At 43.7% G+C, this 15,775-nt stretch overlaps 1 pseudogene; it reads right to left on the bottom strand.

Annotated features, from left to right (window-relative positions):
• Window positions 1-545: 545 nt before the first annotated feature.
• On the bottom strand, window positions 546-15,321 carry LOC128122642 (zinc finger protein 75D-like; annotated as a pseudogene).
• Between the last annotated feature and the right edge of the window lie 454 nt (window positions 15,322-15,775).

Raw genomic sequence — 15,775 nt, 5'->3', positions numbered from 1 at the left:
ATTGTACTTGTATTAGTCTTTTCCTTATATATATGTCCATACACCACATGCATGCATGCAGTGTTTTTGGAGGCCAGAGGACGGCTGTGGGTCCCCTTGGAATGGAGCACAAATGGTAGTTATCCACCATGTGGGTGCTGGGAATTGAACTCAGAACCACTGGGGAAGCAGTCAGTGCTCTTAACTTCTGAGCCATCTCACCAGCCCTGTATTATACATATTATTTATTTAAACAGTATAATGAAGCTTAGAAAATGTCCTCCTCTTCTTCTTAAACCCCCCAAAATTTCTTTAGAATCCCAAATAAAAACAAACCGTTAAAACCAACCAATCAACAAAAGCCCAAGACCATAACATTTGTAAACATAAAAAATCAAGACCTAAGCCGGGCGGTGGTGGCGCATGCCTTTAATCCCAGCACTCGGGAGGCAGAGCCAGGCGGATCTCTGTGAGTTCGAGGCCAGCCTGGGCTACCAAGTGAGTTCCAGGAAAGGCGCAAAGCTACAAAAAGAAACCCTGTCTCGAAAAACAAAAGACAAAAAAAAAAAAAAAAAAAATCAAGACCTAAAATAATGTCTACCCCATAGATGAGCTCAGTAAATTTAAAAAAAAAATATTGAATGAGTGAATCAACATACAGAGTACATATCTTTAAGGAAGTTTTAGGAAGTAAACATCCTTAGGCAGAGTGAAACAAGAAACCAATCTTGGGCAAAAGTTAGTATATATTAATTTGGGGATTACAGAAGGTAATAAATACAGCACCAGGAATTCAGGTTGAAATTGACTCTTAGTTGGCTAAGTAGGTTTTTATAAATGGTAACTCATAGACTATGATAAGTACTGACTGGGCATAAAGAATCTTCTAGAGTGGTTTGTACGGTGATTCTGGACCAGCAGGGCGCTGGGTATTAAAGTACAGAGAATTAAGGGTTAGAATGCACACTAACCCTAAAGGATAGGCGAGTTCCTCATTAAGAATGAAGCTATTAAATTTCCAGGTCATCTTTCTTCTAAGAAGTCACACAAACACGACAGACAAATGTAAAAAGGGGAATAATGAAGTAGGAGTAGAGGGAGGTGAATTCCAATGAAATTTTAATTTAAATACTTATTTATACATCATTTTAAAAAAGATACTTAACACCAGTGTGTGGATAATGAGAAATTATTCTGAGTATATACTAAGCTCTTGGAGACTTGATCTATGTACACTTGGGGGCGGGTGATGGTGAATGTCATTATTTTGTTCTTTAGGCTTCCAGGAAACCAATAATAAACCAATGCTCCTGAACTCTTAATGAATGAGTCACTCTGGGGCTCATTAAAAGTACAACAGTAGAACATGTAGTTTCAAGTCATTAATAAGTTGCTCTGGTGATCATTACAGACAGCTAGTATCCCTTCTGGGAACCCTCATTATGAGACATTTGGGATATCTGGTGTTCTCATAAATGAATACCCCAGGCAGGAGGCCAAGAGGGTCCTCTTACAAAGCCATCTTGAGAAGTTACAGGTCAAGTTTTGTGGTACTCTAGGGTAGCTAAAGGCTGCCTTTGTTCTCAGTCTTGTCCCTGTGGGAAAGACAGCTCTGTCTACTGAGAACTTCTCAAAGGCCGTTTAGGGTAGAGGTTGTCAATACTACTTCCCTGCTTATAAATGGAACTATTGACAGGTCAGTGTGTAATGTCTGGGTTTTCCTTTAAACACCCTAATGCAAACAACACTCTCACAACAAACTAAAACTATAACACTGAAGAGGATAAATTAAACGAGATTGCAAAATGTTGATAATTTTGAGACCGGGTTCCACGTCAGTGTAATTTTTGAGGCATACAGAACATTTATTATACTACTTTATGTATGCTTGATAATTTCTATTTCTAAAAAACTATTAGATAGCTATATAAAAAGGATTTTTCATCTATATACTAAGTCAGTTATTGCTCTATGTATTTATGGGTTCTTTCAGGTATAAATGAACAGAAATTCCTATTCACATTAACTCTGACAATAAATGGAGCACACAGAATTCACGTAGCTGGGAAGTCCAGGGCAGGCATAGGCCTCAAGGGATGCTTCTGTTCAATGGCATAGCCCAGGACTGAGTTTCCGTCATTTGCTCTTCCTTCCTTGGCATTGGTTTCATACTACAGCTTAGGTCTCCTAACTTCAAGAAGACTCATTGGTTGCTGGCTACTTACATGTATTATCTGGCATGAGCTGGATTTGTTCTAGCATTTCTAATATCAGTCAGGAAGGGACAGCTTAGGCCACATGCCTAAACCAAAACCCTGTTTCTTAAACTGTGTTTCACAAGCCTACATGGGATTAATGAAAACCACTAGTTCTAAAGTTTATGTACAAAGGCAAAAGACCAGAATATTGAAGAAAGTTGGAAGGCTGATATCATTGAAAAAAAATAGCTCAAAATGATTCACAGTCCTAAATACAAATTACAAAACTCCTAGAAGACATGAGAAAGGTCTAGAGTAAATTCAAAACTGTTCTCTTGGTGCTGGGGAAGGGCAAAGTTGGAAAATATTTGCTGCACAAGGATGCATTGGGTTCCCAGGACCCATGAAAAAGTTCAGGCCTGACAGCACACTTTCGTTGCTGTTACTGGGTTTTGTTTTTCCATAGGGTCTCTCTTAGTCGCCCTAACTATCCTGGAACTCCCTATGTAGTCAGGCTAGCCTCAAACTCACAGAGATCTGGCTGCCCCTCTATATCCCCGTACTGAGATTCAAGGTGTGTGCCACCTCCTGGCTATGGCAGCACATGTTTTTAACCTCAGCACTGGGGAGGCGGAGGGTCCCTGGGGCTTGCTGCTCAACCAGCCCAGCTCAACTGATGCGCTCCAGGTTCAGTAAGAGACCCTGCCTCAAAAAAACAAGGTAGAGAGTGACTGAGGAAGACATTTGATCTTGACCTCTAACCTATACAAGCACACAAAATAAAAAGACATCGAAACAACAACAACAACAAACTACTTCTGTCGACCTGCCCAGCCCAGTGAGAGTAAGTCTCCTTGAATCCAAGGAGATGCCAAAGACGTGCGTGGAGTAACCAGAGGACTCCAGGGGTCTGAGCTCCAGTACTACAAATAAAGCACTTCTCATTTTTAATTACTAAATCAAGTAAAGCATGAGGCACCATTTACAGTTAGCTTAAGCAAATAGTACAAGAACAGCAAGGGAATACACCTGGTGTTGTCTTAGAATCTTTGGTCATGTAAAAAAAAATCCAAGAATATTCCTTCCAGGGCTTTTCCTTTCCCACAGAGATAACGTGGACACGCCAGAGCATTCCCTTCAAGTCCTTACTTTTAAGCGTATTCACTTAGAGTTTGTACAGTTTTTTTGCTAGAAGGATGCCTCGTGGGAAGAACAACCTGCATTCTTTCCCATCCATTGCTCACAGTAAATTCATTACTTTCTTACACAGGTTCCCACGACTTCCTTTTAAGTTGTTGGTCAGGAGGGTCCAAGAGACTCCCAAAACAGTACAGGTTTCTCCCAAAGCCCTTGGTTGCCTCCCAAAATTTGAAGGTGAGACTGTATTGCTGAAGATACCAGAAACTTCAGATACAGGACTTGGAGGAATCGAGCTGGATCTGACCTGGAAGCCCCCTACCCAAGGACCAGCTCTCATAGTATCTGAAGGTTCTATGCAAGCTGCCAGGAAAGAAAAGCAATCAACAGTCCTCCCCAGCTGTAAGGCAACACTAAGTCAACTCAGCAGTCTGCACGTGCATGTAACAACAATAAAGGTGAATGTCATGACTTTGAGAAGGAGTGGGAACCGCAGACGGAGGAGTCGCGGAGGAGAAGTTGCAGAGGAGAAAGGGAGGAGTGGAAATGATATAAATATAGTGCTCGTGCTCAAAAAAGTTTAAAGATGCCCTGAAAAGACCGTCCAGACAATGAGAAAGCAAGGCACAGATTAAGAAAATATGCTCATGAAAAATATATGTAATAAAGACTGCCATCCAAACGTACAGAAGTCAATCAGTCCCAAGAGTCATAATAAAAACAAATACCCCATTAAAACTGTCAAAAGATCTGGAAAATTCACCAAAGACACAGATGACAAATAAGTGTACAAAGAGATGTTAGCATCTTTGCACCTTTCCTGGAACTCACTCTGTAGCCCAGGCTGACCTCGAACTCACAGAGATCTGCCTGGTTCTGCCTCCCAAGTGCTGGGATTAAAGGCGTGCGCCACTATTTCCCAGCCCATCTTCTTTTTTTTGTAAGCTCTTTTTTAACTTTATATTTATTCCGTGTGCATTGGTGTTTTGCCTACATGTATGTCTGTCTGTATGAGGGTGTCAATCCCCAGGAAGAGAGGCAGTTGTGAGGATAACTGTGTGCTGTGGGATGGTCTGTATGTCAAGTGTGTTGCTGATTGGTCAATAAATAAATCACTGATTGGCCAGTGGCCAGGCAGGAAGTATTGGTGGGACAAGAAGGAGAATAACGCTGGGAAGTGGAAGGCTGAGAGAGACACTGCCAGCCGCCATGATGACAAACAGCATGTGAAGATGCCGGTAAGCCACGAGCCACGTGGCAAGGTATAGATTTATAGAAATGGATTAATTTAAGCTGTAAGAACAGTTAGCAAGAAGCCTGCCATGGCCATATAGTTTGTAACCAATATAAGTCTCTGTGTTTACTTGGTCGGGTCTGAGTGACTGTGGGACTGGCAGGTGATAGAGATTTGTCCTGACTGTGGGCCAGGCAGGAAAACTCTAGCTACAACTGTGAGCTGCCATGTGGGTTCTGGGAATTCAACCTGGTCCCTTGGAAGAGAAGCTACTGCTCTTAACTGCTGAGCCAGCTCTCCAGCCTCCTCAAATCATCTTCCAAAAGAGGGATACACAGCTTCTAGTTACCTGCCAACACCACCCAGTCAGCGGCTCTGAAGCATCCACCTTCTAATCTGTGTAACAGTGATGCCTGCTGCACCACTGAGCATCTGTGAGGAGTGGGAGAACATTATGCTGACCAGGTGACATGGGATCCAATTTTGCTCCAAGTTGGATTTCTTTGATTCCTTGCAGTAGTGTAAAGGATTTATTAGGTCAGCATTCCCCCAAGTGGTGCTCACAGAAAATTGATCTGCGATGTTAGGTGTAATATATCACATACTACTAACATGGATAAATAAGGCCAGCAAATACAGCATGTGTATACTCTTCCTCCATCCCTTAGGTTCACTCTATACATTTCAATATAAATGATCCATGTTAACTGTGGTGTACATCTATAATTTCAGTACAAGGGTGGCTGAGGCAGGAGGCTGGTGAGTTCAAGGCCAGATTGGGCTACAAAGTGAAACTGTCACAAAAATTAGTAAGTGATTTGAGAATTCCTTCTACAACAAAACATTGATATTATTAAATTCATTGGTACCAAACACAGCTGACTGTGGGACTTTTTTTTATACAAAAAAGATTTTGTTTGATTTTTAAGATTATGTGTATGTGTGTGTGAATATGAATATATGCCTGTGAGTCCAGGTGTCCCCAGATATCAGAAGCTTCAGATCCCCATGTACCTAGAGTTACAGGTGGGTATGAGCTACTCCATGTGAGTGCTGGAACCAAACTCGGGTACTCTAGAAGAGCAGTAGCACTCCTAACAGAGCCATCTTTCCAGCCCCAGAGTACTTTTTCTTGATATACCTCTGTACATGTCGTAGTGTTCTCTGAGTACCAATTAGGGACCAACTGAAGCAGCCAGATTCCAAAGATCCTTGTCTATCCCTGGGTGTTGAGAGGTTCTGTGGAAGAGGGGGGCAATTGCTTGCAAGCCCTCAAGTCTGTGTGAGCATTTTGGCCCTTGTTACTGCTGAGTCCTGGATAGCTGGGATGGTGCTGGCAGGGTAAAGAACCCAGGGTACACATGGAATCTGGTTTTCTAAAGCTAGGCAATGTTTACATGGCTCGAATATTTACATAGCTGGGATGATGGTCCCAGATGAGTTCGGGGTACACTTCTCCACAGGACCCACATGTTCTGCTTTCCCATCTCTTCTGATGGATAACATGACCAGGACACATGGCCACCACATAGCAGTCATACACCTGGTACCTGAAGAAGGGACATCATAACTGACGCTCAAGTGGCCATATCAGTCTCTCCTATTTGACAGGTATGTTTAGCTCTTGAGTTAGGCTTGTGCTCAACCTTGGAGTCAAGGCTGGGAAAGAAAGCTGCAAACTTCTCTCTCAGTTTCTACATTCAAATGGAGAATAACAGCCCAGACAAAGTACACAAAGTAATTAACCATTAAGTTGTTGAAACATGCTAGAAAGAAATAAAAAATACAGTGTCCTAGTAGGAAAAGGAAAAGGGAACCACTCGATTAACTGTTAAGATGGACTTGGTGAAAGTCTTGGTTTTGGAATGTGGAGCTTTGAAGATACCCAAGGGAAGACTTGAATTAGAAGCTCTCTTAATTCAAAGAATAAAACTGGCAACATAAGCTCCTTTGAGGAGGGGAAATAGTTTTTGAGCTATAAAAATGTTTACTTATTCCAATGGAATACTATCAAGGGAAAATGCAGACTTAAGACTATTTTAGGAGGCCTGGCAATACGGCTCAGTGGGCAAGGTAGGTGCCAAGCAAAGCCTGGTGACCTGGGTTTGTTTCCTGGAATCCATCTAAGGTGGAAAGATGGAACTAACCCCATAAAGTCATCTCCTCACTTTTATGCCAGCATGCATACACTTCTCTACACATTAATATTTTGTTTTTAAAGGGTATTGCAGGCCAGCTGCAGTGGCACAAGCCTGTAATCACTCTACTTGGGAAACTGAGGCAAGAGTTCAAGACCACCATGGGCAGCATATAGCCAGTCTTAGGGAAAAGAAAGCCAGACATGGTGATATATGCTTATAATCTTAGCAATCGGATAGAATAAGAATCAATAATTCAATGACATCCCTTTATAGCAAGTTTGAGGTCATCCTGGGCTACAGAAGACTCTGTCTCTAAGAACTAAAACCAAATGCACACACATATACAAAAACAAAATAAAACACCCCGTCTTTTGAGGAACCAATCAAGAAACAAATAGTTTCTAAACTAGAAAAGGATACAACACAATGTTCCCAAGGTTGGTTGGTTACCAGGGATAAGACACTATCCTACTTACACTGCCATCCTGCTTTCACAGCCAAGCTATGCAATAACCAATAAACTCCCTAACGATGGGGTACTGAGAAAACCCCTGTACAACACTGAGCCTCAACTTCCTCATCTGTAAGGCCAGGACGAGAAGTGGCCACATGGCTCAGAGAGTGACAGTGCTTGTTGAGCAAGCCCAAGGACCTGAGTGCAAAAGCTAGCCCATCATTTCCGCACTCTCTGTGCAAATATGGGCATACACCCCCCAACACATCGTCATCACCTCCATTTTTAAGAGTTAGAAGAGGCCATCTCTTTAATCTCTTTCCCGATACACACAAAAGCTGACAGAACTATACAAAAGTCACTGTTACATTAAACAGCTGGTTTATAAAACCTGCAATCTGTGAGCTGTATATTCTATTACCAATTTATAAAATGTGAAGTTGTAGTTCAAATATTGTGCCAAAGAGGCACAGGTAGATACAACCTAAGAGCTTTCAGTGTAAGATAAAACATGGATGTCGATTTCCTTGTCCTTGCCCAACACCGAGGGTCAGTTCTCAAGTCTTCCCATCTGGGAACTTAATCTGATGACTAGATACCCAGGTCTCCACATCACCTGGGCAAAAGACTCTGCCTTGCAGTTCTTATACAAACAAGTGCCTTGTTCTAAGCTACAAACAAAAGTTACATTAAAAAGGTGACACACAGCTGGGCAGTGGTGGCGCATGCCTTTAATTCCAGCACTCGGGAGGCAGAGGCAGGAGGATCTCTGTGAGTTCGAGGCCAGCCTGGTCTACAAAGTGAGTTCCAGGAAAGGCGCAAAACTACAGAGAAACCCTGTCTCGAAAAACCAAAAAAAAAGGTGACACACACACTCTAAGATGTTCACGCTAAACTGCCACTACTTTTCATTCATGCCTTGCTCAAGCACTAATTTCCATGGCTGCTTTTTCCTATTGGCATTATAAGGAAAGGAAATAGTTTCCTTTATTACATAAAAATCTAATACATGTTCATGGCTACAAATTCCAACCCATTTTCATATATCTCATTAAGGATGTTTTCACTTTCCAAAAGTCCAAATGAGAGGCATAAAACTGCACTATTAGTTCATGCAGGTTTCCTAGAGCTGAGGTAATTACAGTTTCAGTAAGTTATGCTAACAGGACCCAGAGGTACAGTTCCTAAAGTTAAAGAGGAAACACAGTCGATACCCACTTTGTTAACAATACAAAACTTTTCATTAGGTTTCATCTCTGCTCTGCTATGATTTGCACAGAAACACATGTTAATGCTTTTTCTCTTAGAAGTCTATGCTCCAAGTGTTTCTACTCTCTCTGTTCCAAGACTGATATTAGCTGTGACCACAGATTATGGGTTGAGTGACTCTGATACACAAAGTTGAAGTTAGTAGATCCCCGATACAATCTCCAAACAGCCCCTTTTCCTATTTAGAATGCTCTTAAAGCTCTCGCTAAGAACTTTTCTGAGAAGTCTAGCTAAAAATAGCAGACGGCACAAGTAACCTATTTCCTATAGAGCAAACCTTGATTCCTTTCTGTAAAGCACGTTTTTGTCTCCAAGATATCTGATGAAATGTTGTTCTTCAGGCCTCCTAATTTTGAATTCCTCAACTTCAGAGCCGAGCTCTATTTGGTGACTTTCTTCAGACCGAGGACACTGGACAAGCGTCTCTTCCTTGGTGGAGTTTCTGGTGTCTGAGAAGGCTTGACTGTCTACTGAAGCTTCTTTGCACATATCATATGTGTTTATTAATAAGTTTATTAAGGTGCACAATATTTTGGGGAACACAATACCACCACATTTCCTCTCTTTTTGTCTAAAATTAAAAAAGACTTATAACTAATACAAGAAAAACTATCCAATAAGTATATACAATATATACAGCCAAAAATTACATTAATGATGTCTAGTCCATTAACATTTGACAGATTCAGATAAAAACTCCATTATATATATTAACAATGTCCAGTCCAGTAACATCTGATAAACTCAGACCAAAATTTTTTCATTACTTACCTTATTTAAAACAAGTAGCTCCTTTTTAAAAGTAGATTCTGCTGCTCACCGGTGTGTGTGGGAGTTCTGGCTGAATTTTCCCCCACATTCCTGACATGAAAAGGATTTTCTCCTGCATGAGTTCTTTGGAGTGTGTGGAGATTTGTGTTCTGACTGAAGCTTCTCCCACACCACAAACACTTGTACAGTTTTAGCCCTTGGTGTGGTGCTAGGTGCTTACTAAGGTCTGAGCTCCATCGGAACCTCTTCCCACACTCTTGACACCGAAGAGGCTTCTCTTCAGTGTGAATCCTCTGGTGTTCAATAAGGTCAGAGCTGACTCTGAAGCTTTTCCCACACTCCTGCATTGAAAAGGTCTCTCTCCTGCACCATCTTTCTTGTGAAGAACCATGAGTCTCGGCAGCTCTTTTGCCCATGTTGAAAATTTCTTTCTTTTCTTCACTGGACAGTCTTGTTGGCATTTCCTTGCTCTGTGTGTCTCACTAGGATTTTGTTTGACTGTTGCTTTCTGGGAAACTTTCACTTTGGGCTTTTTTGACACTGCACTGGTGTTTGTGTCTCAGAAAGAGGTGCAGGCTGGTACTTGGTGTTTGTGTCTCAGAAAGAGGTGCAGGCTGGTACTTGGTGTTTATGTCTCAGAAAGAGGTGCAGGCTGGTGACTTTCAGTGTCAACTTTCTGCTTCAGCCCTGGTGGAATAAACACAGGAATCAGTCGAGAAAAAGGAAGCCACAGGAGCAGAAATCAAAATTCAATTATTTTCAATGCTTAAAAATCATGACACTGTCAGGTGTAGTGGCGCACGCCTTTAATCCCAGCACTCAGGAGGCAGAGGCAGGTGGGTCTCTGTGAGTCAGAGGCCAGCCTGGGCTACAAAGGGAGTTCCAGGACAGCCAGGACTGTTACACAGAGAAACCCTGTCTTTGAAAAAATCAAAACCCCAGCACTCGGGAGGCAGAGCCAGGCGGATCTCTGTGAGTTCGAGGCCAGCCTGGTCTCCAAAGCGAGTTCCAGGAAAGGCGCAAAGCTACACAGAGAAACCCTGTCTCGAAAAACCAAAAAAAAAAAAAAAAAAGAAAAAAAAGAAAAAATCAAAACCAAAACCAAAACCAAACAAACCAACTCTCTCTCTCTCTCTCTCTCTCTCTCTCTCTCTCTCTCTCTCTCTCTCTCTCTCTCTCAACTAAACTAAACTAAGGTAGAGGAGCAAAATATTGAAAGGTTAAGTCCTTGTAAAGGTTCACACCAAGGCCTGTCTCTTTTTTTCTCTCCGTGTGTGATTACCTGCAGGAGATTCTATGGGACTGTCTTTGAAGTCTGAGGAACCTTGAACCCATGGCTCTTCTCCTTGTTCTAGACAGGAAATCACCTTGTGTCTAGAGAGCACAAATAAAGGTGTAAATGGAAAAAGTAATTTAAGGGCTATAAATTAACTCTAGGATACTTGAGAAGAAAGACGCTTTTGTAGTGTGTTATCTCAGATGACAGGCTTCTCGATCCAGAGTCATGTTGAAACTACAAAATAAATCCCAATGTATATCAATGAAAAGGATATGGGGAATGAGAAGCTAGTGTACCTGTCCTCTTCTGTCACCAAGAAATTACTATATTTAACTAAATTCCAGGGGTTGTGAGGAATACAGGCAGGTCAGAATATTTTTCCTAAAGTATTTTATTATTTTTAATGAGGTGGGGTAGAGTAGAGTACCCATGGAGGCTAGAAGAAGGTGTCGGATCCCTTGGAGCCAGAGCTTCAGGCAGTTGAGGCTACCTGACATGGGTGCTGGAGACTGAACCTGAAGTCTCTGAAGAGAAGTATGAGCTCTGAAACACTGTGCCATCTCTCCAGCCCCACAAAAACTGGTTTTTAAAAGGATTTATTGTACAAAAGAGAGAAAGCTGGGTAGCACATGCATAAATGATTACTGTCATAACTATAGTTCCTAATTTTGTTTTTATTTATTTAGCACTACGCCCAAGACAAGGACAGATTTCTATTCCCTACAAATCACTCTTTTTTTTGTTTGTTTCGGTTTGGTTTAGTTTTGGTTTTTGGAAACAGGGTTTCTCTGTGTAACATCCCTGGCTCTCCTGAAACTCACTTTGTAGACCAGGCTGGCCTCAAACTCACAGAGATGCAATTGCCTCTGCCTTCTGAGTGCTAGGATTAAAGGTGTGCACCACCACTACCTGGCTAAATCACTCATTCTTAATGTTACAAAATCATTGTGTGCCTTGGTGGGAAGGGGATGAGGGCCCCAGCATACGTGTGAAGGCCAGAGGACAACTTCGTAGATCCAGTTCTCTCCTTCCATCTTTATGTGAGCTCTGGGGAACTGAACTCCGGTTTTGAGGCTTGCTCAGTAAGTGCCTTTTACCTGCTGGCTGCCCTCCGTCACTCACTCTTTCATGTCCAGCTAGAAGAGACACCAAAGCACTTGATGAACATTTTTTTATCCAGTATGAGAAGTTTTGTCGTTCAATATTTGAGACAGGGCATTATACTGTTAGCCCATGCTATTCTGGAACTCACACTGTAGCTCAGGCTGGACTCAAACTTGGAGCATCCACCTGCTTCAGTTTCTAGGTAGTAGAATTATAGGAGTCAGTCACCATGAGTGGATTATTAATTATTTCAATAATTATTCTAAGTGGCTGGGAGAGGTTAAATTCAAAGTAAAGCAGGTACACAGGGTCCTGATTTCAATACTCAGCACTCAAAAGAGACGAATACTTATTGGGTTGGTATGATATGATAGATACTTTACTGAGGATATAATGGTGAGGTCAAAGTTTGTGATTTCATAAGGCTTGTATTCTGGTAGGGTGATGAGGCAATACATTATTTTAAAAAACCCAGAATGTTAGAAAGTGATGTGCTGTGGGATGATCTGTATGTCAAGTGTGTTGCTGATTGGTCAATAAATAAATCACTTATTGGCCATTGGCTAGGCAGGAACTATAGGCGGGACAAGGAGGAGAATAAAGCTGGGAAGTGGAAGGCTGAGTCAGAGAGACACTGCCAGCCGCCACCATGACAAGCCGCATGTGAAGATGCCGGTAAGCCACGAGCCATGTGGCAAGGTATAGATTTATGGAAATGGATTAATTTAAGCTGTAAGAACAGTTAGCAAGAAGCCTGCCACGGCCATACAGTTTGTAACCAATATAAGTCTCTGTGCTTACTTGGTTGGGTCTGAGAGGCTGTGGGATTGGCGGGGTGACAAAGATTTGTCCTGACTGTGGGCAAGGCAGGAAAACTCTAGCTACAGTGATGTGCAAAAAACTAAACATGACAAGAAGGAATTCTAACATTTTGCTCTTTGAAGCCTATTTCAGATAAGGTTTTATAGAAATATTTGAGAAAGTAGTATTTGAACAAAAGCTCAACATGGTCTTTGCCATATGGAAAAAATGTACGCTACACAGATGAAAAGTGAATGTAAAGTGAGTATGTCAAAATCAGGAAACTGGAAAAACCACAATGTGACCAAAGAAGATTAATAAGGGCATGGATAAAGGAGATAAATCACCCCATAAAGGGCGCTGGTGCCCTGGGAAGGAATATAAATCATATTCTTCATTTAAGAACGCAATGCAGCAGAGCTGAAGAGAGGGCTCAGACATAGAGAACTTGCTGCTCTCTTGGACAGGACCCAAGTTCAGTTCCCACCTCAGACACCTGTAACTCCAGCTCCAGGAGATCCAACACCTTCTTTGGGACTCCAAGGGCTCCCTCATTTGTACTTGGACACACACACACACACACACACACACACACACACACACATACACACAATCAGCAGAATGCTTGCCCAGCATAACCTAGTTCCAATCTCTAGCACTGAGAAAGAGAATTTGGTTTCTATCTCCTTAGCCAAAGCCAATACTCTTCATTCATCATAGCTCCAAAAAGCAAAATTCAACTTTCCCCCTAAAGTAACCCAAGATGGTCATGATCTCTAAAATAGTAGACTGAGTTTTCCTATGTGTTTATACTTCAGGTCCTACCTTAAGTGCCCTCAAGAACAATAGAAGTGATTTAATCTATCATTTTTAAACTAACTTTCCCATCCCCACGATAGCCATCATCATCCCATCTCACTGTACATGACCAATATTCCCTCTCACCCCATCCCTCACTTCTTCAGAGTCCCTCTGCGGGTGCTCACCCAGGGTCGCTGCCTCTTCAGTGCTCTACAGATGCTGCTTCTCTAGCTGAGATTGCACCCCCCTGGGCAGAATGGTCAGAAACTGTTCTAGCACAAGCAGTTCCAGAATTTGCTCTTTTGGTCTCGGCCACAGGTGGCATAATTCTTGAAGCTGGCTGACAGTCTCACAGGGTCCAGCCGCTTTGTGATAACTGAAGTTCCAGACGTGTCAGCAAAAGTTCGTAGGTATAGCACTGTCTTTTTGTGAGATGGATGCTTTACTTTGACTGGCCCTCTTTGTGTCGGGCTCCTTGGGATACCATAAAGCCTTCGTCTGAGGGTCCAAACACTCAACCACTTTTAGATTCACCGTCACCAATGATTTGCTCCTACGTTCGACACTTCACAGGTGCCACCCTTGACAACTGACACACATGCTGGTCTGGCTTAAAATCCAGTGAAAGAATCTTCTTCCTAAAGGCACCAAAGACAGAGGAGGAGGGAAGCACACGTCAACAAAAAGTCACGAGGATCTAAGATTTGCTACTTAACACGAAAGAAAGCGGAACAGAAAAGGTCCTGACTTGTCCCCCTTTAATGTAAACTACTATAGGCTACAGAGATGGTTCAGCAGTTAAGAGCGCTAGCAGAAGGCCCCAGAATGACTGTCAGTCACAGGGCCGCTCACAGCTGTCTGTAACTCCAGTTCCAGGGGATCTGATGCCTTCTTCTGACCTCCACTGGCACCAGGCACACAGATGGTATACATACATAAGTGTAGGCAAATCTTGAAAAGATAATTTAAAAATCACCAGGCTTTTGTTTCTCTTTTATGTCTACGGGTGTCTTGCTTGCATGTATGTATGTATGTCCCTATAACACTTGCGTGCCTGGTGCCCACAGAGGGCGTCAGATCCCCCCTGGAACCAGTTACAGATTATTGTGAGCTGCTTTGTGGATGCTGGGAATCGAATCCAGGCCAGCCAGAGTTAGAGTGAGACCTTGTCAGATGCGGGGTGCGGGGTGCGGTGGGAGAGAAGAGAACAAGAGAGAGCAGGGCTGGTGGTTAAGGTGTTATTTTACTGGTTTAATATTTCTTGGAGGGCTATTTAGAACTGTACGTGAGGTTTTGTGGGCCTCCTTTCTTTGAGGTAAACTGAAATTTTGCCCAACATGTGACGAGCATTCAAATAAATGGTCAGTTTCTTGCTGTCCACCGGTGCTCTGGAGGCACAGAGCCTCTTCCTGCCTTTGCATCAGCTTAAGCTACTTCTGAGACCACACTGGCCAGTCTTCTCACGCTAGCAGTGGTCAGGCAGTAGCGTCAGCGAAGGCAGGGAAGTTTCTCTAGGGCCAGGGCGGATGCTGCGCTGCGGTCCCCACGCCGGCACCGTACAGGTGCAGAGCCCGGCGAGCAACAGCCGCCGCCCTGAGTTGGCCCTGCGTGGGGATGCCAGCGCCGGGCTTCGCGGCCCGACCGCGGCCTCGCTTCCGCCAGTTCCTCCCCGGACCAGGTCACACGCTTGGCAGAGGCGGCCAAAGAGCCAGCGTCCCGGGCACCTCCGAGAGCCGGGCTGTGCGAAGCCGCTTCCGGCTCGCTCACCGGCGAGCCGCCGTCCTGGGCCGCGCCGGTCTTCACGAATACCAGCGGGAGGCAGCGGGAGAGCCGAGCGGGGAGGCCGGCGCCGCCCAGCCTCCGCAGCACCCGCGCTGGGCTTCCCGCACAGATGTCACCCTTGCCTTCCCGAGGGTTTGAGCGCGCGCTCTACCGGAAGCGGAAATGGTGTTGCCGAGGCTTCGGTGTGTCTCCCCTTATCCTTTCGCCGAGGGTCTGTGCTTGTGCGAGCATCCAGGGGGTTAACGCCACCGAGGGCCTCGCCGCCTCGCCTCCAGGCCAGGCCAGCGGAGCTTTGGGCTAGTGTCTGGGGTCACTGCATGGAATGGCGGCCGCCCCTCTAGGCTGCGCTCACTGTCTGGGCTCCTCTTCATGCTCCAGCAGTGCTCCCGCAGCCCTTCACACCTTCCTTCAGGGACCATGAGTGTTTTGAATGCCTACTGAGTGGCGTGATGCTTTCCTCCTTACTGATTTTGTTTTGTTTTTTGTAAGATCTTAAAATTGCATTTAGGAAAGGAAACAAGGTTTTCTTTTGCTTTTGAGCTTTCTAGGGAAGTTTATCTGGAGGTAAGCTTAAGGTAAGAATGAAAGTTGTTGGGGTCCGTGAGAAGTCCCATAAAAGACCACCAGTCACATATGCAATCAGCAAAAGCATTTAATAAAAAGTTCCAGTATAGTGGGGTCAAAACTTCTGACAGAGTGGCGAATGGCGACCCAGAGAGAAGCTCGCAGGCTCCTTTTAAAGCAGGATTAGGGGAATTTCAGCTATGGTTAAGTGTACCCGGAAGTGATTGGGTATAGATCCCCACTGGTACAGGAATCATTTTG

Source organism: Peromyscus californicus, unplaced genomic scaffold (genome assembly GCF_007827085.1).
Source record: "Peromyscus californicus insignis strain IS unplaced genomic scaffold, ASM782708v3 Scaffold_3__1_contigs__length_106647218, whole genome shotgun sequence".
Lineage (NCBI taxonomy): Eukaryota > Metazoa > Chordata > Mammalia > Rodentia > Cricetidae > Peromyscus > Peromyscus californicus.
This window is presented reverse-complemented; position numbering and strand designations above follow the sequence as displayed.